The 24,127-nt window shown below is 38.8% G+C and overlaps 2 long non-coding RNA genes across 2 annotated transcripts in view; one reads left to right on the forward strand and one right to left on the reverse strand.

The window, feature by feature from the left end:
* Positions 1-24,127, reverse strand: part of LOC132915718 (uncharacterized) — a 59,603-nt gene that overhangs the window by 32,377 nt on the left and 3,099 nt on the right. The window lies entirely within an intron of this gene.
* LOC132915715 (uncharacterized) lies at positions 4,985-6,883 on the forward strand. Its single transcript, XR_009659943.1, has 3 exons — positions 4,985-5,056; positions 6,139-6,206; positions 6,595-6,883. It is a non-coding gene; the product is annotated as an uncharacterized LOC132915715 (long non-coding RNA).

Below are 24,127 nucleotides of genomic sequence, written 5' to 3' on the forward strand. Positions count from 1 at the left end.
ACTCCACCTAATAGCAACCGGTGCTAGTAGAGCGAATGGACAAGTAGAGCGTACTATGGGTACATTAAAGAATATGTTTACAACAGTAGAAACGACCGGGCGATCATGGCAAGACGCGATCGGCGAAATACAGTTAGCTTTAAATTGCACCACTCATCGTGTGACTAAATCGAGTCCGCTAGAATTATTAATTGGTAAAACAGCGAGACCCTACGGGTTACTACTATCTGAAAATACCGAAGAAAAGGAAATAGATATCTGCAACGTAAGACAACAGGCCATACGAAATATGGAAGATAGCGCTAAGTATGATAAGGAAAGATTCGATAAAACGAAAGCCAAAGTAGTTAAATTCAATCTCGGTGACTTTGTATTAAAGAAAAACGAGGAAAGGAACCAAACGAAACTAGATCCGAAATTTAGCGGTCCATTTGTGATAGCGGAAATTTTGGAAGGAGATAGGTACATTTTAAAAACACTAGACGGCAAACGGTCATATAAATACAGCCATGATAGGTTAAAGAAAATGCCAGATAGTCGCGTTCCTATTGAGTTGGACGTCTGCGGTGATGACGAGAACAGTGACCATGACGATGCGAGTACCTCGGTCCCAGAGGATCATGCTGACCACAGCACTTAGCAGAAAGAGTTTGCATATGCCAGTGTGGCGATATGGCAAAGGACAATGTCTTCATACATGTCCAGTGCGGTAATCAGGTGTCGGATCGAACATAGTGGCTCACATACGCCTTACGGGGGGCATACGGCCCAAACAAAGTAAGTGCGGGATCAACACACCGTTACCGAATTCGATTCAAGTATCATGGAAATAACATCTAACGTAGTGTGGCGATATGGCAAAGGACAATGTCTTCATACATGTCCAGTGCGGTAATCAGGTGTCGGATCGAACATAGTGGCACACACACGCTTACGGGGGGCATACGGCCCAAACAAAGTAAGTGTGGGATCAACACACCGTTACCGAATTCAATTCAAGTATCGTTAACACTACGGAGATAACATCTAACATAGTGTTTGAACAAAAGCTCAGTGTGGTATCATGATCCAGAGAACTGAGGGTCGTCCAGGTGCGAGATCGAGAATGGTCCATCATGTCATTACGCCCAGACTGATGATTCACAAAATGCGACTAGCACTTCGAATATCAATCGTAACGTTACGGATTTCCACTCTCTTTTAACTCTTTCTTTATCAAACGTCCGACCAGAATTTTTGCTGTCAAACCGGACCCTTGACCTATTTTGACACTTAACTAAATTGTAAATAACGACAGTTATATCGAATCTAACATTGGGGAAACCCAATATTCTAGATACACCCGAGGACGTGTGATAGTCAGGATGGCCGTGTCGGAGATGAAAGGACACCGGGTCCCCCCCGTTGGAATTATTTGGAAAAGCCTCAATACTGTAGCATTTACGAAATAACCCAGACACAGTCATTCGAAACTTGAGACAATGAGTTTAGGCTCGAGGCGACAACCGGTCGCCGAGCGTAGCCACGGTCACGGGATGAACGTTTCACCTAACAGAGATATAAAGTAACATAGCTTTCCTTTAAAGAATTGGCAGTACAGACACTTGACAATAATACATTCCAACAGCCCCGCAGCTCGCCACACACAGACCCCATTCTTTGGGCCAGATGATCGCCAGATGCCGATGCATCGTTTACAGTTTATGTTCAGATAACCTGAGGAACCGTTACAAATCTTAGGACTTAGTTAACTAAAGTCCTTCAGATTGACAAACAGTCTTTATTCTATCAGCCTGTAAATCTGTCACCTATTGCGGGAAGTTATGGGAAAGCCTGATTTGGTCACGTACGACGTTGCCTGCTAGGAACTCTCTCTCTAGGGCGGCTAGCATCCTTTTCTAACCGCCAACATAGAAATTGACCAATTAACAGCAGCGCCTATTTCCCTCACCCTCCGAGTGGAGGCTTTCTTTGACGAATCCGATGATCTCGTGCCCTTAGGCACACCCCGTCATAGTTTTCCTCTGCAGCGTCGTCGCGACGGAAAGTCATTCTTTTCTGGCAATCTGATTAGCTAAGAGTCAATCAAGCGTTCCTAGTATCACGAGTAGTAAGTTGAGTACGACTTAGACTTTGAAGCAAAGTATATTCGTCATCCCGTTGACCGTGGATTCGCTATATCGAACTTAGGGCCATTGTCATTAGCGTCCAGCTACCGCGTCCGTTTGTCAATCTTGTATCAGCCATACTTGTGTAATAAATATCTGTGCGACAACCATGAACAACACTGGTGAAGATTCATTATACGCCCCTAACGTCAACCCGACATATATATATATATATATATAGATATATTTGTATCTCAATAACACTATAACAACTTATACAGAACTTATAACAATAACTTATACAGAAAGTATTGATTCTAATCGTGGTTGAGGTTACGGATAATAGGTTCTAGCAAGATCGTGTGAAGTACGAATGACTTGTATGAATGATGCGAAATGCTACTGATGCGACTGATGCGTTTGATTGTTCGAATGCTACTGATGAGTTAGAATGCTTGATGGAGAAAAGACTGTCTTGAACCGATTCTTTTGTCTTTCGGGGAGACAACCCCCACCACCCTAGGATCACGCCACCGCACGCGCCAACGAACACGTAAAATCAAACCGATCCGAATCGAAGTCTCTGGAACTCGCGACCAGACGGCAACAGTACGCTCGTCGATGCATTGTGTTGATATACGACATCGGATCACCTACCGCGGGCCGCCGGCGACGGTTAAAAACACGATATTAAAGGCGCGCCGCGACAATGTATAGACTTCTGCTTGCCAGCCTGCCCGCGACACGCGATCCGGTGGAGGAGAGTGCTACTCGACGTAACAGTCTGTACTGCCAATTCTTTAAAGGAAAGCTATGTAACTTTATATCTCTGTTAGGTGGAACGTTCATCCCGTGACCGTGGCTACGCTCGGCGACCGGTTGTCGGCTCGAGCCTAAACTAAAATCGGATAGAAAAGGCCAAATATAAAAAAATACGAAAACTATGTATATTATAATAATATCTCGAAATATAACATCCATTTCGGTTCATATAGTACCGAGAATAGCCGAATTAAATACAAATTAACACTATGATTATTGTTACGCAAATTGCCAAATTCCATGTTTTCGAAATTGAGATATCCTGCAATAAAATAACGATTATTTTAAAAAGATATAATATATATGATAATAGAAATAATATCTATAATAATATATATAAATTATAAAATTACGTCTAATTCATTGATAAACTCATTCTTTGCTGAACCAGTTGCATAAACAGAAATAATAAAGAAACTAGTATTATTTTTAAGTTTAATTAGCTACTGTTTGGTTTCTGTTCAGATAATGATACGTCCGATTTTCTACTGCCCAGCATATCTTGCAAATCACGTTTCCTATCATTTAAAACAATCGAATTAATATTGATTTGTATCATTTTTAAATTTTGTAAATCTAACGTATTATGCGAACGAGCATTATACATTGTTAAAGTATTTGAAAATATTATGAACTATTCAATATCAAGTTTCTTTACAATCTTTTCTTGAATCACAGTTTCGGTTAAAGGATATTAATTATTCAAGAAATTATCCAGCTTATTATTCGATGGAATCGTATTTGTTTATTTCGCTCTTCGTTAATGTTCCAAATTCTCTTTTGCCATCGCCTTTTTAACACTAACAATAAGCGTTGAGAGCTATCTTGATGTGAACGGGATGACCAAAATTTTTACACGACACGCGACAAGATTGATTTGTGTTATCCTCGCTTTCTTCGGTATATCGAATCTGGGTCAATATGTTCATCTGGATCGTAATTTGTCGTTGAATTCAACTCTGCGGTAGTCTGTTGCACTTAGAAGCAACATGGCCTAAACGTTGGTAGGTCTTACATTGCATTTCGTTTCTCAAATCTAATTGCTGGTGAAAAGTCGAAGGTAAAATACTGAAAATCAGCCGAAGATCAGAAATTGAAGAAAATTTCATGCTGGCTTTCGACACTAATCTCACCAGACCCGGTCAAATAACTGGTTCTAAAAGTTGAGAGATCAAGTAATCGGAGAATATAAGAATTCACATAAAGCTAGATGAACAAAAGAAATAACGATAAATGTACAATTTTAAATTAGATCTTTAAACCAGTCATTTGACTAGGCCTGGTAAGGTTAGTGTTAATTAAATAGTTTAGTAATTATTGCGCGATATTTTGAACAATCATTCGTATAATAATTAGCAAAATAACTTTCCTTCATTGATTCCTCCGCCATAATTAATTTTAATTATTTAGATCCTTCACTATACATTTCTTAATTCTCTGTATTCAAGATATTTCTAACAATGAAAATTATTGGATTGGTCAAAACTTCAGATACCACGATATCAGAGAGAATAAAAATATCAGAGAGAAAATATCAATGGACTTCAAATTTTCAACCGTGAAAAAATTATTCTCTTACTATATTTTTCGCTTAGGAATAAATAACGTTTCTCTTTTATTATTTTATATTAGTATTAAAAGCGAATACGCACTTAAAAAGCACTTCACCCTTCGTCTGCATACTAGGTCATTGGCGACCAGTAATTTTAAGTAATTTTTCATTTTCTCCGTGCTGTTGTTTAAATCTTGCTTCCTTCAACGAAATTAAGGTAATAAAATAAGGTAATTAAGGCAATAAGTTTGACAAATGTGTCTGTGATGTTGCCAGTAGGACTACGAATTACTGTACGATGTTTGTAAAATATCGATGTAGAAAAAGATTCGTGCTGCGCAATTCGAAAGATTCCTGCTGCGTAATTCGAAAGGAAGTGTTTCGTAGAAGACGAATATTTTTGTTGATGTATACATTTTTTTGTCTAGTAGTCGTTAACTGCGTAGCTACTTGTGCCACCGGCTCGTATCCCCTCCATCCCCCACCACTTTGGAAGTTGCAAGGCGAAACTAAGGTACAAGGAGTCATTTAGTCGTCTCATTTCGTACCGAAAACATGGATCGTGTTGCGTCAGGTTTGTAACGTATTATGGCCTATTGGTGGCCTCGGTTCTTTGTTATTTTCATTAGTATATTTTTCGCATTATTCATTACTATATTTTTTACTATCGTTTAACTTCTCAAAGCAAGATTTCGCATGCGTTTCTCTAATATTGTTTAAGTATATTTGGTTAGGAACTTTTGAATTCTTGCAAATATTTTCAACTATTTATAACACGCGACTATAGTGTATTAGTAGAGTGTATATTTTATATTCTAGCAACGAACATTCACAATATAATTCTTGCAAATGATCGCATTGCATTCACGGTATTCGTAAACATTTGTTCGATATCGAGAAATACCTTATAATTTTAAACTAATATTTTTCATACGTAACAGAAAAGTAATATTATTTTCTAAATAAACGTTCAATAGTGAAAAGAAGGAAAACATCGAAACAATATTCCGCTTATTTTCTACACCCATAAACAACTTTATATTTAGGGAATATTTGTGACCGTATGCAATGCGTTTTGTAGAGTCAGTGTTTGCTTCGCAAAAGTATTTCTCAATATTTTCAAATTACGGTCGTTTTGATTAAATTCAATTAAATAATCACACGCGAAAGTAGTAAAATTTTTTCAAACAATTTTGTACGCCACATTAGAGTTATCGTTCGCCGATTATAATTTTAGCGGTCGCGGTAATGCGGTCTTATTTTATATTCTTTTGAACATTCTTTTTCGGTATTAGAGTCAGTGCATCTCTCAACAGGACAAAGCCTCTGCAGGAGCTCAAGAATGTAAGTAGTTTTACATATTGTATTTCAATTTGTTTGAATTATTGTTAATTATACAATAAAAATGTTTGATAATTTAGAAAGCTGTAAATGTCCTTTTTAGTTGAAATAAAATCTCAACGTTTTAACATTTAAGTACAATAAAACTGTCTGATACGCATAAAAAATTGTTGAATTCTCAATGTTCTGTTCTCATACTTTTATGTTAGAGTTTCAATTTATATACTTATTAGAGTTTAGTCTTTATCATTGCTAAAGTCCCATGTTTGTTATTGCGTATTAACGATATTCATGATATTTTATGTTTTGTTATAGACATATCATTGCTTGGACTTCTTTGTCTTCTTTGGGAATGCTCCAACGGTAGCTCAAAAGACAAGAATGTAAGTAACTTTACATATCATACTTGAATTATGTGTATTCTGTATATTTTGCTTTGAATACTATTAATTAAGAAATACAATTTGTTTGAAAATTTCATAGGTTAGGGTTTTCTAAGATTATTCTTCTACTAAAATAATAAAAGTGTTAAAGCCTGAATAGCAAATTATTAAAAAAAAAAATGACTAATATATTTAAAAAATCGTTAGATTCTTGATTTCTAGATTTTAAAATTTTATATTAGAGTTTCTGTTTTTACATTTCTGGATGTTTATTAGAATTTCAATCTTTATTATTACTAAAGTTACGAATGTAATAAATTTCCATTTTTCAAAATCTCCAACTTTCCAAATAATCAGCGATCACTTATCGTGTTTTGTTTTGTAACAGATTTTTCACAACCTCCATTTCCACCATTGGATTTTCAACGGTTCCTGCCTGATGTTAGTCTTTCTAATGATATTTGCTGAGATAGTGCAATATCGATGGCAACGTTTTCCGTTTGTCCGCTTCTAATGGTGAGTCGCATGCATTTTTGTCCCTCCGGTCACTCAATAATGTCGTAGGATGAAAGGTCCGAATCGGCACGGCTGACTGGTTGTATTATGTAGAATTTTTTGCGAGCGTAGTGATCACGGGTATTTTTTATACCCGAGAGTAGTAACATTTTTTTCACATCTTCATTTAATCCATTAAATACATACTATATCGTCGTCTTTTCAATTCAAGTCTTCTTCATGAAGTTTCCTTATTTACTCTCTCGCACCTGGCAATGAAAATATAGCCGGTTAAAGTGACGTCCGATTAAAGCGAGTTCAGATAAGAGAGCGTTATTGTATTATAAAAGAAGATAAAACCTGTTCCTTGCGTGAAACGTTGCATATGATTCTCTAACAACGTACTCGTAGGTGAAAATTTAAAAAAGCTCCTTTTTAAAGAAGCAAGGAAAATATTCGGAAAATGCAAATATATCATTCTTTTACCGTGAGATAGGATTCCAGATATCGAGAAACAATTAATTTGAATGGATTAATAAAAGGCATAAAATTCTATTGAGAAAATAATCTTTTCAATATGTGGTGGATTGTGTGAGGATCAATAATATAGAATAACGAGAGATCGCTGCTGCAACCCGTCAAATATATTTGGAATAAATTGGATAAATGTAAATACCGTTGAGAGACGCTCGTACGAACGTATTTGCAAAGATAGGGTATGAACGCTCGCGGATAACTCGTGTGTTAACTCGAACTATAACTCGGATAATAACTCGAATAATAACTGACTCGCTTGCGATCGCGTCCGTTTATTTATCCTGCGCGCGACATTGTTTTGCCCGGAGTTTATTCATCGTTATGTTTCGTGCGTCAAGGCGGTGTCCGTATTCCGAGGCACAACAACATGAGTCACTCTCGATTCGGATCGTCCTATGACTCATGTACCGCTACAAATACATCTTCTATTGCGTTTTGTGTATATTATTGTGTATTATAATTGTAAAAGAGAAGGTTATATGATCCTACAACTTCTAACTTATCGATTTTATATCATATTATAATTTATCAACATTGTCGATTAGTAAATTATTCTGTAAGAGAGCCCAGCGTATTAAAAACTAATAATATAAAAACCAAGATAAGTTAGTATAAAATTAAATTTTGGTACGGATATTTTTAAAGACGATTCCACGTTCTTCACATACTTTTTACGAAAATCTACCATACGAACGACTATATGAAAATCGAATTTGTTTAACCAAGCAAGGACCAAGACGTCTTTTACTCTTTACATTATTTACATAAGATCTCCGAAGCATGAACTACTTGCCTCTGTAAAGAAGTTTTTTTTTAAATCGTTTATTTGGCAAGATTTGTTTTTTTTTTTGATACTTTTTTAAATTCACAATAAACAATGAATTTGAGTAAAGTGTGTTAGGCAAAAGTACCGATACGCGACGGTACAACGTAGCCATGCTATATTATATGTCGTGGTTTTACGGTTTTTGTGTTTATTTTTGTTTTTTGGATTTAAGCCGCAGGGGAGCGGAGCTGTTGTGTATTCTTGTTTGTGTTGTATTTTTGTCCTGAAACGTGGCCGCAAAACAGCACAGCCAGGATCAAAAGTTTTGCTGCTAGGCGCGGATATGATCCCCGGGATTGTTTGAAACTTTGTGATATGTTTCAATCGCGTCTCACCGAACTCCGTAATTCGAGTATTAATTTTCAACGGCTCGATGCTCTTTGATATGGAATGGATCGAGAAACGGAGATTGAATCTTTTAAATTATCGATGCTCGTTGTATTTTCGTCCAGTCGCGATCGCGTTGAGGCGCGTCAACGGGAGTCGTAAATTCCCGTTACGATTATACGAATCGACACGGCGAGCAGGGCGATTCCCTTTATTTCTTTTGGGATAATAGGGGTGTTTGTGGTTGAATAACTGTAGTCTACAGTTATATAATATAAGTATATTCACCAAACTTACAACACTTAGAAAATATTTTGAGGTCGTCGGAAAATACAATATTTGACCCGACGGTTGATAGTGTTAACGCGTTATATGCCAAGATCGTGACTGACTCTCCGCTCTACTGCTATTACGGAGGAAAATTCGGTGAGGGTGTGCCCTTCTGAACTAAGAACGCGGATTCGTTATTCCCATCTTTCGATGGAAAAGTGAGGGTAACGATCCGCGATGTCCATTGGTTATAACTAGTGTTGGTAAATAGTTGCAAGGAGTAAGTCTGCTGCAGCTGTGGCGATATAAAGAAAACATACAGCGATGAAACCATGAACCTTTTCTTCATCAACGTTGCATGTTTCGTACACGAAAAATTTTAATTTAATAAGGTAATTCAATTAACCAAACGAATTTTCTGCTTTCTTGATAAATCATTCGAAGAAATGTGTCCCTGTTGCTCAGAATTAACGAGGAAACAATCTTTCACGCAGAGTAAACGATATTCGATCCCGAAAGAGTTAAAAAATGACCGATACTGTAAGTAGCAGAGTGTCCAGTCTGCGTTAAACACGATCGAAGTTAACTTTAGAATCAATTAGCTCAAACTTTCCCACCACGTAACAACCCTCAAAAGCAAACCAAAACTCACTGAACCATGCCCTTGGAATTCGAATAGAACAACGCCCACTTACCTCTGAAATGATAGTTGGAACGAAAAGTTCCATCCTCCAGTATCCCTCGAACATTCCGCAAATATTATATTTCTCTTGGGAACTCCTTCGATCCGGTTTATTGGATCGGTAGAGGTTAAGGGTTACACAAAAGACGAGAGACAGCGAGCGTCGACAAGCATCGGTCGACAAAATGAAGCAGCAGTTTACTTCCAGTTGGCAGCGAACGTTGATCCCAGTTTAACGATGGATCCGAACTAGTCGACCGATGGACTCGTCCTTTTCTTTCCTCTCGTCCGTTCTATTGCTCTTTTCCCTTTTCCACTCTTTCCACGACGATTCGCCTCGGTGTTGACCTCCCGTGATGTGTTCCCATGGTGAACCACGTCTTCTAGGTCTGCACGGCGTTGTTAATTGCGATACCTACGCCTTCGGTCGCAGAGCGCACACTCGTTCGCCTCTAGGCTAGGTCAGTACCGTAAACGGTCTACTCACACGTTGAGACGCACTCGCGTGAGCTACGTGTTCCCCAGCGCCGATGACGCTGAATAAGCTGCATGCCAACGCAAGAAAGGGGAGGGGAGAGCCACTGACCTATGACACCGACTCGGTCAGAATGCTTATCGTTAGAGAATGGCAGACCGAGGTTGGACTGTAGGTTAAACGGCGAGGCAAATGTTTGCGACTCTGCATGGGATTCTGATAGCTTTAGGGATCCTGTGTTTCGGAGGATGCCACGGTTGACAGTTCTCGGCTAGGCCACGAAAATTTTAGACGAGGGTCGTATGGATTGTAACAGAGACACGGAAAATTTGGATGTAAGTAGAAGCTGAATGATAGACTGGTTTTGGGGAGAATGTTGGGATTCGTGAATGGTAGATATTTCCTGCGAATCATAGAATCTAAGTTTGGAGAGTGTAGTTTCGCGTTAAAGTCTGACTTTGAAGAATTTTATTCGGCTTTCTAGATTTTCTTTACCTAGATCTCATAGGAAATAACCAGGAGATATTTTTTTTATAAAATGCAAGAGATTGTTACCAAATAATGTAGCTAAAGAATAAGGTAAAATAGATTCGAAAGATGGAATAACGGTATAGAAAGTATCAAAGTATACAAAATACGGTAGTATGACTATCACTAAAAAAAAAAAACATTCAGTCTTATAAATAAAAGTCGCGACATGAATAAAACTACGAATAAAGGATTGTCGTATGATGATTCGTTTGACATTCTTTGTCGGAAATGTGCAACAGGAGAAACCACGAGGGTGCCACGTAAAAACAATAACTTTTCGTGATGATAGAAATTTTATTTATTAAGAACACCAAAACTATCACAATATTCTAGTATCGACTCACACTTTAGAATAATTCGGTCATCAATACTCGATGTTTATGTACTAAGCGAGAACCATGGAAATGACGGTGAGGATATTATTCTTGGAAGGACTTTATCAGGGTAGCGATGTGTTATCTTCCTGGAAGAGATCTAGAGGTGGTCGCCAGAAGTTACGTCAGGGTAGAAAGATTTGAGATTACAAGGGTATCACAAATAGATTATAAGATTATAATATGAAATTGCGAGTGTATAAATGCTCTCGTCGTAGCAGTGACAATTGAATAAAACAAATAAAGCTTTACACATTAATTTTACAAATTACAAACCATCCTATTGTTCTATTTGCTGTAAAACAACATAATTGTGCAATGAGAATTATAACTTGGATACAATTTAACGATCCGTGAATATTATTAGTTATTGTGTAAGAGAATCCAGCTTTGCATTATAATCCAAACAAACAAGGATGTTGACTTGTTCAGATTCAATATACAGAAATAAACAATTATCCTTTCCCTATAAATTAACAAGAGAAATATACAATACCTTTGGCATTTATTTTTACAATATATATAAATAATCATCGCTAAACTTTCGAGTAACTGATGCGAATAACTGGCTATCTCAAATAACACTATTTCGACCGTTCGCGGGGAGAGGCGATCTCGAAGAAGCGCGTCAATGGGAATCGTAAATTCCCATTACGATTCGAATAATCGACGCCACGAATCGATCAATCCCTCATTTCGATTAAGATAATAAAGGTGGTTGAATGAGTATAACGCTGATATTAACAGGTTATAATATATATTTTCAACAATCCAACCGCTTCAATATTTGATACAATGGTGCATATGTTGACTGCTAAACTGCGAGTGAATACGACCTGAGACTCCTTTCGTATTGGCGATGGTGATGATGTGACTTTTGTCGATTGACTGTCTTCGACGTGGCGACTGTGCTGACTGAACGCGGATTCCTTGTTCACACTTTTCGCGAGGATAACGATCCGCGATGCCCATTGGTTACAGTCAACATTAATAAATGAAGATAGGAGGAGGAAGCCTACCAAATACTCGCTTTATCCGTTAAATAACTACCCGCTTTCTCCGTGATGTTTAAGAACGAATAATATACCTAAGGACTGTTCTAAGAACCAGCTACAAACCGAATATACTTGCAGGAATAAAGATTCCGTTAAAAGGATTCTGTTTATGGTGGTTCCGTAGGTTTATTAACGGTGCGTGGGGCTTTGACGGTCAGACAATGAAGGACGTCGCACGGACCATCTCACGCGACGTAACAAACTCTATAGTTGATTGATACAATTATTACCTGCACAAGCAAAAGGCCACAGAGTATCGACGACAAAGAATCCATCAGAATGAAATTGCTCAATCACAACAACTGGAACCGAGTTCCTAATTATCTTCCACGGTCCGGGAACAAAAAATCGTTCAATTATCCTAGAATTCGATCCTGCACATGGTCTTGCCAAACCAATTAAGCAACGCTAGGAAATGAGTCTACCATGTCGATCGCAGAAACAGAAAACGCTAACTAACCGCTGCGCGATTCAAGTTTGGCAACGTGTGTAGTCGTCCTGCAGAATTCACCTGCGGGCCGTAGCCGTTCGTTAAACCCTACGAAGTTAGTAGAGGAGAAGTGATCGAAAATCCAGAATAAGCGGCTGAAAAAAGAGGAGAATGTCACATGGGAGGTACAAGAAATCACGAAACCGATAGATCGCCGGTGATCTCCTCGCGTCGCAGTTCTAACATTTCACGAATAAGGTGAAGAAATTCAACTTTGTATATGATAATAGAAATTATTATATAAATCCAATAGAGTGACGATTCAAAGTGTTACAAGAGACTGGGTCCAAATGTTTTAACAGACTCGAATGAGCGCTTACTTTGAAGGGATTTTATACTGAGATTTTAGTCCTTCTGGAGGGGTTGTTGTTGGGTGTATCACAAAGGCGCTTATTTTGTTACCATTTGGTTATTGTTTCGATGGCTGTGGTATGCAGGATGTCTAGCCTATCCTATTACAATTTCTGAGCGGGTGGACTTCTTCAGTGTGTGACATTCCCCCCTTTTTAGAATCGCTTTGCTCCGTTGAAGCGCCTGATTTGAATGATCCCGTTCTCTGCATTTTAGATAAGGTTCTGGAAAGTGTCCGTTCCATGGGCTGATAGATGAATTGGTGCTATGAGTACTTGATGCAAATTGTATACGTGAGCGGCAGGGCAAAGTATTCTGATGTCACGCTCCGCGACCCGCGCGATCCGTGGCGCGAAAGTAAAATTGATAACTTCCTTTAAACCGAGATAATTAAAACCTTTATTTGAAACCGTGTTTACAGTATTTGAAGCGAAAAGCAGTTAAAGCAGCTAAAATCTAGATCTTGCGAAAACTCATCTAACTACGTTTTTATATTATGTTTTTATAACGATATTATGACGATTTAGATTGTAAACAAATTCGGCAGTTGAACAAACGTTGGGGATCTTCTCAAACATTTTCAAAAGAAGGACTTTGACGTTTTCTCATCTTCGACGGATATAAATGTAGCGACCCAGAGAAGTTAGCGGTAGTTTTGGAGTTCGAGTTTGAGTTTGAGTTTGAGTTTGAGAATATATACCTTTTGGTTATCGAGTAAATTAATTGGCGTTAGTCTATTGCAGAATAAGTTAACATTTGTCTACCGAAGAATCATCAACCGAAGAATTTCATACCCGTCAGTAAATTGTCAATATCGAAATTGAGTAAGATGTAAATAAGACATTTTAATCGATAATCTACTTTCGAACAACTTTAATCCTCTCCTGTGCTAGTATTGCCGCACATAGCGGGTTAGCCGAAAAGTGGAGCTCATTGCCAGTTGCGTTAACGTCAGTTGACGCTACCTTCTCGTCGGCTACTAAATAGGACGTAACAATATATACAGATATTAATTTTGGCGGCAGCGGTGGGATACGCTTCACGGTAGACTAAAGTTCTTAAGAATATTAATAAAATATAAACAGAAAACATGTCGATCACACGAGACTCCATGAATGAGGACACGCTCTTGACATTGTTAGAAAAGGTGAAAGCGTGGAATGAAAATTTTCGCGTATTAACCGATATGAGCATAAGGCTTGCCAAATTAGAGGAAGACACGCGTATAGGTAAGGTAACGAAGGTAACTGAAACGCCTATATCATTGCCGATAACACCATGAGAGACCAGAGCGATCGAGGTTAACTCCCAACCGATTAAATTAAAGGACGCGATCGAATCGGTACCAGTGTTCGACGGCCACCAACCGTCTGTATTTCAGTTTCTAAGGGCGTCTAACCGTGCGAAAAATATGGTTCCAGGGCATCAAGAGCCTCAATTGGTGAAGTTACTATTGAACTAGCTTCGCGGACGCACATTTCTCTCCGTAGAAGACTGTCGGGTAACAAATATAAATGATTTTGGGAACAAGTTGAAATATATGTTCGGCCCAGGAAGAACCGATCACGAATATAGAGGATGTTAAGGTTATTCGATGTATGTGAAATTAAAGAAACGCGTGGATAAATTGTAAGGTATTGTGAGTATATATACTGTGAATATTAATGTACAAAGTGTGGAATACAATGTAGGCTTGTCCAGGTCCTCGCGATAGCAATGTTACCCTGAGACTAAAAGAACCCTGAAGCCAACGTCACACGTGTACCGCTTATAGTCTGTCATCGACGCATTCTTTTGTCTATGCGCTATCGATGACCTCAGCGCTTGAGAAAACCGAAGACCAGATGTAGAGTTTTCTTAGAAGTGGCGATCGCTTCAACGTGGGAGAATAAAGAACAGTATTTCAACGACCAGGATAGGAGATACTAGACTACATAGACCGCGTCAGAAATCTCAGGTTGGCAATAACGGATGAGCAAAGTTGCGAGTATGGCACTGTATCGCAAGACGTCCAAGATACGATAGATTGGGACGTTTCGTTAAGGGACTCCCAAACGAGGTATACTTGCGAGTAAAAGTAACAGGATACCAATCCTTCCTTCCTCACGAAATCGTCCAAACGATCCGGGACAAAATTCTATAATCTGTATTTATTGTAAAAAAACTTTGGCACGAGACTGCTACCGATGTAGAGCCAGAGTAGACGCTGGGATAATCGTACCTTACGCGTCGGGGCAGTCGGGAAACCAGCAAACTCCTTCGAGAACAAGAGGAGAACCTCGAAGGAGCGATGCTTTGAATCACCCAAGAAGTACAAGCTGCAACGAGAAGACCGACGCCACAACCTTCGTGCAGTTGTGCACGGGAACATATAGAACACTTGGAAAATCAACGAGTAAAAGAACAGGAAGTCCACGGAAAAACAACCAGGAGTACGGAAGAATCGGATTCAAATTCGGAAGGAGACCTCTCCGAATTGTTTCGATAAGAATGAACGAAACCCCGAGCACTTCAACCGTCAGAATAATCTCCCGGACTTAAAAACAAAACTAAGTTACTGATAGACTCCGGATTGAAAGTAAATATAAAAAAAACTGCCTTACCTGATACAGCGATCATCAGCGAGCAAGAATCAATTGAAGTTCGAGGAATCACGGCAACGAGCCTGGTCAGCCTAGGGCAGACTATAGTACAGGTTGCGAGCCACCCAGTTACCTTTCATGTAATTGATGACACATTGCTGATCGACCAAGACGGAATCTTAGGATCCGAATTTTCTGCAGGATGCAAGGCTCGTTTGGATTACAAGCGAAAACGTATCAGGCGGGGAAATATTTATATAAAATATATATAAAAATCAAGCCATTTGAGGGGGTCTATTTTGGTAATGCAGTTGTGAAGAACCAGTTATATGAGGTTATGTGAGAAAGATAAATATCACATCGAGAGACTATGAATTCGCCACACCTACAATGGTAATTAAAGAATTTGAAAACCTCATCTCGTTCCCTAGTACGACGTGCAATGTGATTTCGAAATCTAAAGAAACTAGATTCGATGAAATCACTTGAATAAAAAGGAGAGGAAAAACGTTGAAGAATTAGTTCGGAAGAACCAAGATAGATTTCATATTCCAGGAGACACGATGGAAGGAACTGAAATTCTAGACCATCGAATAATTACAACGGATGATATACCAATCAATACTAAACAGTATCATTATCCACCTGCACGTCGAGAGGAAACAAATCGCCAAATTCAAGAATTACTGGACACTGATGTCGTAGAACCATCGATATCTCCGTACAATTCTCCGTTATGGATTGTGCCGAAGAAACCAGACTCGTACAAAAACAAACGTTGGAGATTAGTCATTGACTATAGAAAGCTCAATGATATAACGATCGGCGATGCTTATCCGCTCCCTAACATCACAGAAATATTGAATCAGTTAGGAAGTGCGAAATATTTTTCCACGTTTGACTTGTCATCAGGCTTCCACCAGATCCGAATGGCACAGGAGGATGTCCACAAGACTGCATTCTCAACGCCGTACGGTCACTTTCAGTTTGAGCGAATGCCTTTTGGACTGAAAAATGCTCCAGCGACGTTCCAACGGCTGATGAATTCAGTGCTCTCAGGATAGCAAGGAGTAGAACTATTCGTCTATCTGGACGACATAGTGATTTATTCAAGATCTCTTCATGAACACGAAAGTAAATTTAGTAAGTTAATGGAAAGATCTAGGCAGGCCAGGTTACGATTATCGTAGAAAGAAATGGTTAAAAAATCAAGAAAATGCATTCAATAATTTAAAAACAGCACTGATGACAAAACCTATTCTACAATATCCGGATTTTTCTAAACCCTTCAACCTCACAACAGACGCATCAGGATACACAATAGGCGGAGTATTAAGTCAAGGACTGATTGGAAAGGATTTGCCAATCGCGTATGCCTCTAGACTACTAAACCCGGCGGAATAAAATTATTCTACCATTGAAAAGGGATGTCTGGCAATCGTCTACTGCACGATACATTTCAGACGATATCTGTATGGTAGAAAATTTACTATAGTAACGGACCACAAACCGTTAGTACGGATGAATTCTATCAAGGATCCTATTGCAAGAATCTGGAAATAGAGACTAACGTTGTCGGATTTCAAATTCGATATTCCATACAATGGAGGCAAAGCGAACGCAAATGCGGACGCATTGTCTAGAAACCCCCCAGAGATGTACTTGCCGATCAGGAAACGAGACGAAGATTCGCCGATTCGTTATCCTATCCGAAAAAGATTCCAACTAGACACATGAACCAAGGATCCTCCCATATTCGAAGCTAAACCACGCGACTTGTCTCAATTCCATAATCCAGGAAAACACGAAGAAAGGGCCAAACCTACAATACTTGCGGAATTGAGAATCTCAGAAACAAGAGACTCCATAATGAAAACAAATGATCACAAGGTGATTTTTATCCATACAAAGGAAAATCCGGTGGACAGGAGGGGGGGCTAGAAATGAAGGAAGCAGGGAACCTACCGCATTATGAAGACCTAATGCTGGAAAGAGCAAGACTGCAACGGTACTCAGGAAAACATATAATATCTCTACCAGTGAAAGAAAACCGAAACGTCCCAATAACACCAGAGAACTTGATAAACTCATTAAAATTTTTGCTGGACCTGGTAAATGAGAAACAATTGTCATCCTTCGGTATCAGTAAAGGAGACCTAGAGGATTTACCATGGCGACATGTAATCAAGCACTTGAAATGGGTATTCTTGATAAACATCATAAACATCACCATTTGTACCGGGAAAGTAACCACCCCATCAGTGGAAGCGCGAAAAAACATCATACGAGAGAAACACGAATAGCGGGACACAAAGGAGTAACAAAGACCTACCAAAGAATACGACGACACTACTGTTGGGAAAACATGAAGAAGCAGATCCAAGAATACGTGAGAACACGTAAGGAATGCCAATTGAAGAAATTGACCCGGATAAAAACGAAACAACCAATGGTTCTCACAGATACACCGGGCAAACCTTTCGACTAAATTAGTATGGATATCGTCGGTCCACTGTCAAAGACACAAAAGGGGAACAAATATATACTAACCATCCGGGATTTATTGACCAAGTATTCGACCGGGATTCCGATGGAGAAGATTTCTTCGGCGGAGATAGCGGACGTCTTCGTAAAACGATTTATTTGTCGATTCGGATCACCGAGATCCATTCTTCCCGACCAGGGGGCGAACTTTACATCCTGGTTGTTGAAGAAAGTGGCGAAGAGATTTCGCATCAAGCGATACATCACATCGGCATATCATCCGCAAAGCAATGGTTCGATCGAAAGATCGAAAGACGAAGTTATACATAGAAAACACCAGAAACTGGGACGAATGGGTGGAACTGGCCATGTTCTCCTACAACACCTATGTACATGAGGGAACAAGGTTCTCCCGCACGAGCTAGTCTTCGGACACTTGGCCAAAGAGCTCACGGGTGAGGCGATTATCGATGAGAACATGGAATCTACCTACGCGGAAGACCTGAAAGACTTATTCGACCATATCAGTACGGTGCAGCAAAGGGCGAGGAAAAATCTCATAGAGTCCAAACTAAAATCCAAATCGTACTACGATAGACGAATCAATCCACAAAACATTAAAACGGGAGTTCTGATGTACCTCTTGAAAGAACCGAATAGAGGGAAATTTACCGACCAGTTTACAGGACCGTATAAGGTATTGGATATTTTGAAGAATAAAAACGTTACAACAGAAGTGCGAGATGCCCCGCGAACCGTACATTTAAGCAAGCTAAAATTGGCGCACAATCGAAACGGACAATAGCCTATCAGCGAACAGATGGAGCGACAACCAAACGCCGAAAACATCCGTCCTAAGTGTACGGAGGGAAAGGATTAATCAAATTTCCGCTGGAAATTTGAACTTCAAGACGGGGGAGGGTGTCACGTCCCGCCACCCGTGCGAATCGTGGCGCGAATGTAAAATTGATAAATTCTATTAAACGGAGATAATTAAAAAGTTTATTTGAGACCGTGTTTTCAGTATTTGAAGTGATAGGCAGTTAAAGCCGCTAGAAGCTATATCTTGCGAAAACTCATCTAACTACGTTTTTATATTTTGTTTTTATAACGATATCGAGAAAGTCAGCGGTAGTTTTGTTCGAGTTTGTGTTTGAATTTGAGTTTGCGTATATTTACCGTTTGGTTATCGAGTAAATTAATTAGTGTTAGTCTATTGAAGAATTAGTTATCATTTGTCTACCGAAGAATCATCACCTGTCAACCGAGGAATTTCATACCCGTCAGTTAATTGTCAATATCGAAATTGAGTAAGATTTAAATACGACATTTTAAATCGATAATCCACTTTCGAACAACTTTAATCCTCTTCCGTGCTAGTATTCCCGCACATAGCAGGTTAGCCGAAAGTGGAGCTTATTGCCAGTTGCATTAACGTCAGTTGACCCTACTTTCTCGTCAGCTACTAAATAGAACGTTACACGGATACATACATTTTTAGGAATTACTTGTTTAGACATTCGAAAAGTTTACATTTATACAATGTATATACTGTTCCTAGTCCTAGGGCTACGTATCCTCATATTTGTAATGTTGAAATGCCGTATTCTCTGAGTGAATTTATACGGCTTTCGAATTGTAGCGTATTGATTTGTATTGGTAACGTATCGAGGCTGGCTTTGTATTGATTAAAGTTGCGAGTTACGTTTGGAGCCGTTTCTAATATTTGCTTTAGCGTTGGGATGTTTATTTCTTTGAAACTATGTGAACTCTTCTTAATTTTGATTTCGTAAGAAAAATATTTTTATGTGTTCCTCCTACTTTCATAATATTACGGTCGTATGTGATTATACATCCAGTTCTGCTGCTAATTATACTCGTTTATTTGATTTCTAAGATTTAATGTGTTTTACATAATACGTTGATCTGCACATTTATCGTAGGGATAATGATATAATAATTTTCAGTCTGTAAAGGTACGAATGTCAATTCTTCCAACTCCAATACAGCAATTGGACAAGTTTTGACTGTCGATTGATTATCAATTAATTCGATTGTATATTCGGGTGAATTGATCCTATTGTGGCTTGGTTATGTTCTTTTACAAATGTGGATGATTGCCGTTCGTTTACAATATTTGTTTAAGTAGTGGCTATCGACAAAGGTGTATTGTTCTCAGTTGGTTAGTATTAAGTCCTTTTCTACTACAGGTGCGATAAATACGGAGTTTTGCTTGAGTGACTGTTCAAAGTGTTACAACAAAAAGGTGTTGAGCGCTAATTTGGGGGGGGGGGTGTTTATACTGAGGTTCTAGTCCATCTGAAGAGGTTATCGTTGGTTGTATATCGGAGGCGGCTATTTCGTTACTGTCTGGTTGTTGTTTCGATAGCTATGGCATGCAGGATCTTTCGTCTACCCTATTACTGTTTCCGTGCGTGTGACATTCTTGAGCGTTTGACACGCGCATGTGTGTTTAACTCGCTCGCAGGATGCCAGATATTACGCGAGCGTTATTCAGGCGAATCGATATTTTATTCATGAATTTTCCAATTTTTCGGAAACCACAGATGGAAAATGTACCGAAAGTTTGTTCGTTTATAGAATTGTTTTACGTTGAATATGGATTTGGCTAGAGGGACTAAAGTTGTTTTCCGGATCGTGCTATAGGTGTTTATATAGGTACATTCCTCGTCAAAGAGATAGCCCATGTGAGCTATCTTTAATTTCTCAATGACGCGTGAAAGGTTTTTCGTCTGTAACGTATAATATTAAAACGTTATGAGCTCAGGATATGCGGTTCGTTGAAAATAATTAAAAATGTTATGAGGTTTAGCGTGTAACAAAAAAGAAATTGTTTTATTTTAAGAACGAAATGATAGCACATGTACAATAAGAAAATAATAGTCAACATAAATTCTAATTAACAATAATTACTTATCAAACGTATATACTTATTAATGAGTACATCTCCCTTTATTTCCTATTACTTCTATTGTACGATTTGCTATCGATTTATATTGTTTCTGAATATAATTTTGATTCAATGTATCCCATTCGCGTGCAATTGCATTTTTTAATTCTTGTGCGTGTTAATACTGCTTTCCATTCGCGCATACGCCGTGAACAAGTTCTGCCCAGCAATTTTCAATAATATTAAGGTCCGGGGAGCGTGCATGCCACGGCAAAATAGATATATTATTTTCATTAAAATATGATCGAACCAATCTTGATGTGTGTACAGATGCATTATCTCGTTGAAAGATGTGATCAGATCCAGAAATGCGTTCTGCATGATTATTTATTTATTCTTTGATTAAATTGATGTATCCGGCACTATTCATTCTTCCATCGATGAACTTGTCTTGCCGAGATGACCATTGCTGGCCCAAACCGTCACGCTGCCTCCTGCCGTTCGTCGTCGAATTGCCGACATTGTCTCTTTTCTCGTGTCATGAAAATAGTATTGGAACCCATCAGAACCATCCAAGTTGAATATTTTTCGTCTGATAATAATACCCTTCTCCATTTCTTGTTCCAATGCATTCTTTCTTCCGCAAAGAGTAAACGTTCTACTTTGTGTTTCGTTGTTAACGAAGGTTCCTTTTTCAATTTTAGCCTCTTGATATTTTTTCGGTATAGTAGAACTCGACGAAAATTCGAAACACTGTTACTAACACTAGATTTTTCCATTATTTACTTCGTTAATTCTTTGCGTGAACTGCGAGTTGGAAGCTACATGCAAAATTGCTCTCTTATTACGATAATATATTACGATATAAATATTAGCGGCGGCGCCCTCCTAAAGATATAAATATTTGTGGAATATTTGATAAGTAATTATATCCTGATGCAATAATTGTGGTAGACGCAAGTACTACAAAAAGTTTATTTATACAAAAATCAGTAAAACAAAATTAATAATCTGCAACGGTGTGATACAATTCGAAACATTCCGGTAGATGTAAGGGAACTTTGCACTTCTTACACTCCCACGTTGTCTCTCTACGTTTTTTATTTTTTTGCCAAACTCTACAAGGTTTTGACGGTCTTAATTTTAATACTGTTGGGTCAATATATTTTGGAAAATGAGCCCAATGCTTCGCGTGCAGTCTCCCTGGCATATCTCCGGAAGATAATTCTTCTCGTTCTCTATAATTCGGTTTTCGCATATTCTCCAATAAAGATTCGGCTATGCCGATCCTATAGTCAACGTAACATTGTTTTTTCCCGTTATATATTTTGTTGCATAAAATGTATGTATTAAAAAGACCAATGTTGAACAGATAAAAAAAATTTCTTGTATCCTTTCATGTATTTCCTCATTACTGGAAAGCATGCTAATATTTGGTCTTGGAGATCAATTTCTGTAAGAAATGTGGATTTTTGGTGCCGAAATAATGTTGAAGGAACACTGAATATACTCTGGGGTGTAATATTAGAATAATATTATATTTATTACAAGAAGAATTCCTCACTTATTCTTCGATTTACACTTGCACGTGTCTCAGCACTTTCTCCACACTCGACAGCTAACCGGCCCTTCCGGATGCTTCTTAACAACTGCCAATCGTCCTTTGTCTCAACTCAGGCCTGGACGCGCTCTGACGCTACACACACATTCACATGTACAGTGTAACTGTATCATCTTCCTAACAATTTCATTCATTCCCTTTTTGTACTCTGCAATACAATTTGATTTTGGAGTACGACTGGATCCTTGTGTAGTCGTTTCGACTGTTTGATGTTTTGTCGTCATAGTATAAACACCTGTCTTGTCTTTCCATTTTATAGCGAGTATTCGGTTGCAGTTTCTTATTGTGTATTCCTCGCTTTTTTATATCACATTACACAAATCTTCTGACATATGCTTCCTATTTCCACGTACTGTGCCAATTGCATTTGTTTTATAATTCAACGATAATGTCATAAACAATTTTGGTGAAGAATACCAGTTATCTCTGTATAAAGAGTAACCCCTGTGCAACACTGAATCAGAAAGCTCTTTCACAACACTTACCGAAGTGCTATCATCACGGTTTATTTTACCGTGACCTGTATATATTTTAAGTTCATAACAATAGCCTGAATCGGACTTATACTGTTTATGAAATTTAACGCCAAATATTGCCCTTTTTGATGGGTTAAAGTTAGTTTCGGTTACAATATTTTCCCAGAATATATCATCAAATATTACATTAATTATACCTAATTCTCTTCTACTTCCTCCTCATTGACGTAAGGCTGTCTCTTTTATGCCAGAAGTCATCGTATAGTCCCAGATTTTTGGACTATTTCTTATTTCTTTTCAAAGCCAGGGCTTTGGTAGTTGATCGTCGTCAGAAGTATCATCAATAACTAATAACTATACATTTTTTTCGAACAGAACGTATAATATCGCTACTCTCACTTTCGGTAGAGGAATTTTTAGCACAATTCTCACTGCACTCATCACGAAATCTTTTTCTTGAAAACATGTTGTGGGGATGCTTCTCTATAATTTATGAAAATAAATTTCGATGTGCAAATATGACCAAGAATGACTTTGAAACTGATCACAATACGAAGAGATAATAAGAATATATCAGGAGCCTTGTCTATGCTATTTGTGGCGGTGAAAATTACAAACCGTGACCGCCGTACCACGGGCGATGCCCGTAATATTTACGATTAGCCCGATCATCGTACTACACAATTCGTGCGAATGGCTCGAAGGATGCGCGAGCTTGTTCACGTTTTCGGCCCAAAATTCTTGAACGTAAATCGTAGGTTAGGGAGACCCAATATCAATGCCAAGTCATCGGTACAGGCGACTGCACTCATACGTGGGACATGCTGGAGTTCCTTCAGGAGTCCGTCGGGGTCAGGATTAGGGTTGCCGAGATATGAGCATATAGTGAAGCTCGACATACTAAAAAACGCTACTAAAATGAAGAACTCGCTGGATCCAGCAGCATCCATTCTCTTGTTATCGTCCTTCGCGTCGATGGGCGATATCTTCTTTCTCTTCCCCTTTGTTTCGTCTCTATTTTCCGGGGAATCGTCTTTTTAATTGTTCTCACCATCCTGGATCCTTTTCTGCTCCTCACTTCGCTAAGCAAGGCGTGAGTTTATCGGCATGGTCCTTAATGGTATCCCTCCTTTTTTTGATTATGGCCTCTTTCTTGGCCGTCAAGTACAGCCTGTTGACCAGCCCATGCTTTTCTAAGAAGACTTCCTGGATGATCTCTGTCATCTGCCTCCACTCGCTTAGTTTGATGACTATCAGGTCGTCTTCGCTCTCCTTTTTCTCAGCCACTGCTCTATTGAGCATGACCTTCTTCCTGAGTTGCTCTCTAGTGGCAGTCGCTTCGCTGCCACTATCAGACATACCTGCCTGTGTATCCAGCTCCGATGTGTTGACAACTCCTTCCTTCGGGTCTTTCGGTGGACTTCTGGCCAAACT

This window comes from Bombus pascuorum, unplaced genomic scaffold (genome assembly GCF_905332965.1).
Source record: "Bombus pascuorum unplaced genomic scaffold, iyBomPasc1.1, whole genome shotgun sequence".
NCBI classification, from domain to species: Eukaryota; Metazoa; Arthropoda; class Insecta; order Hymenoptera; family Apidae; genus Bombus; species Bombus pascuorum.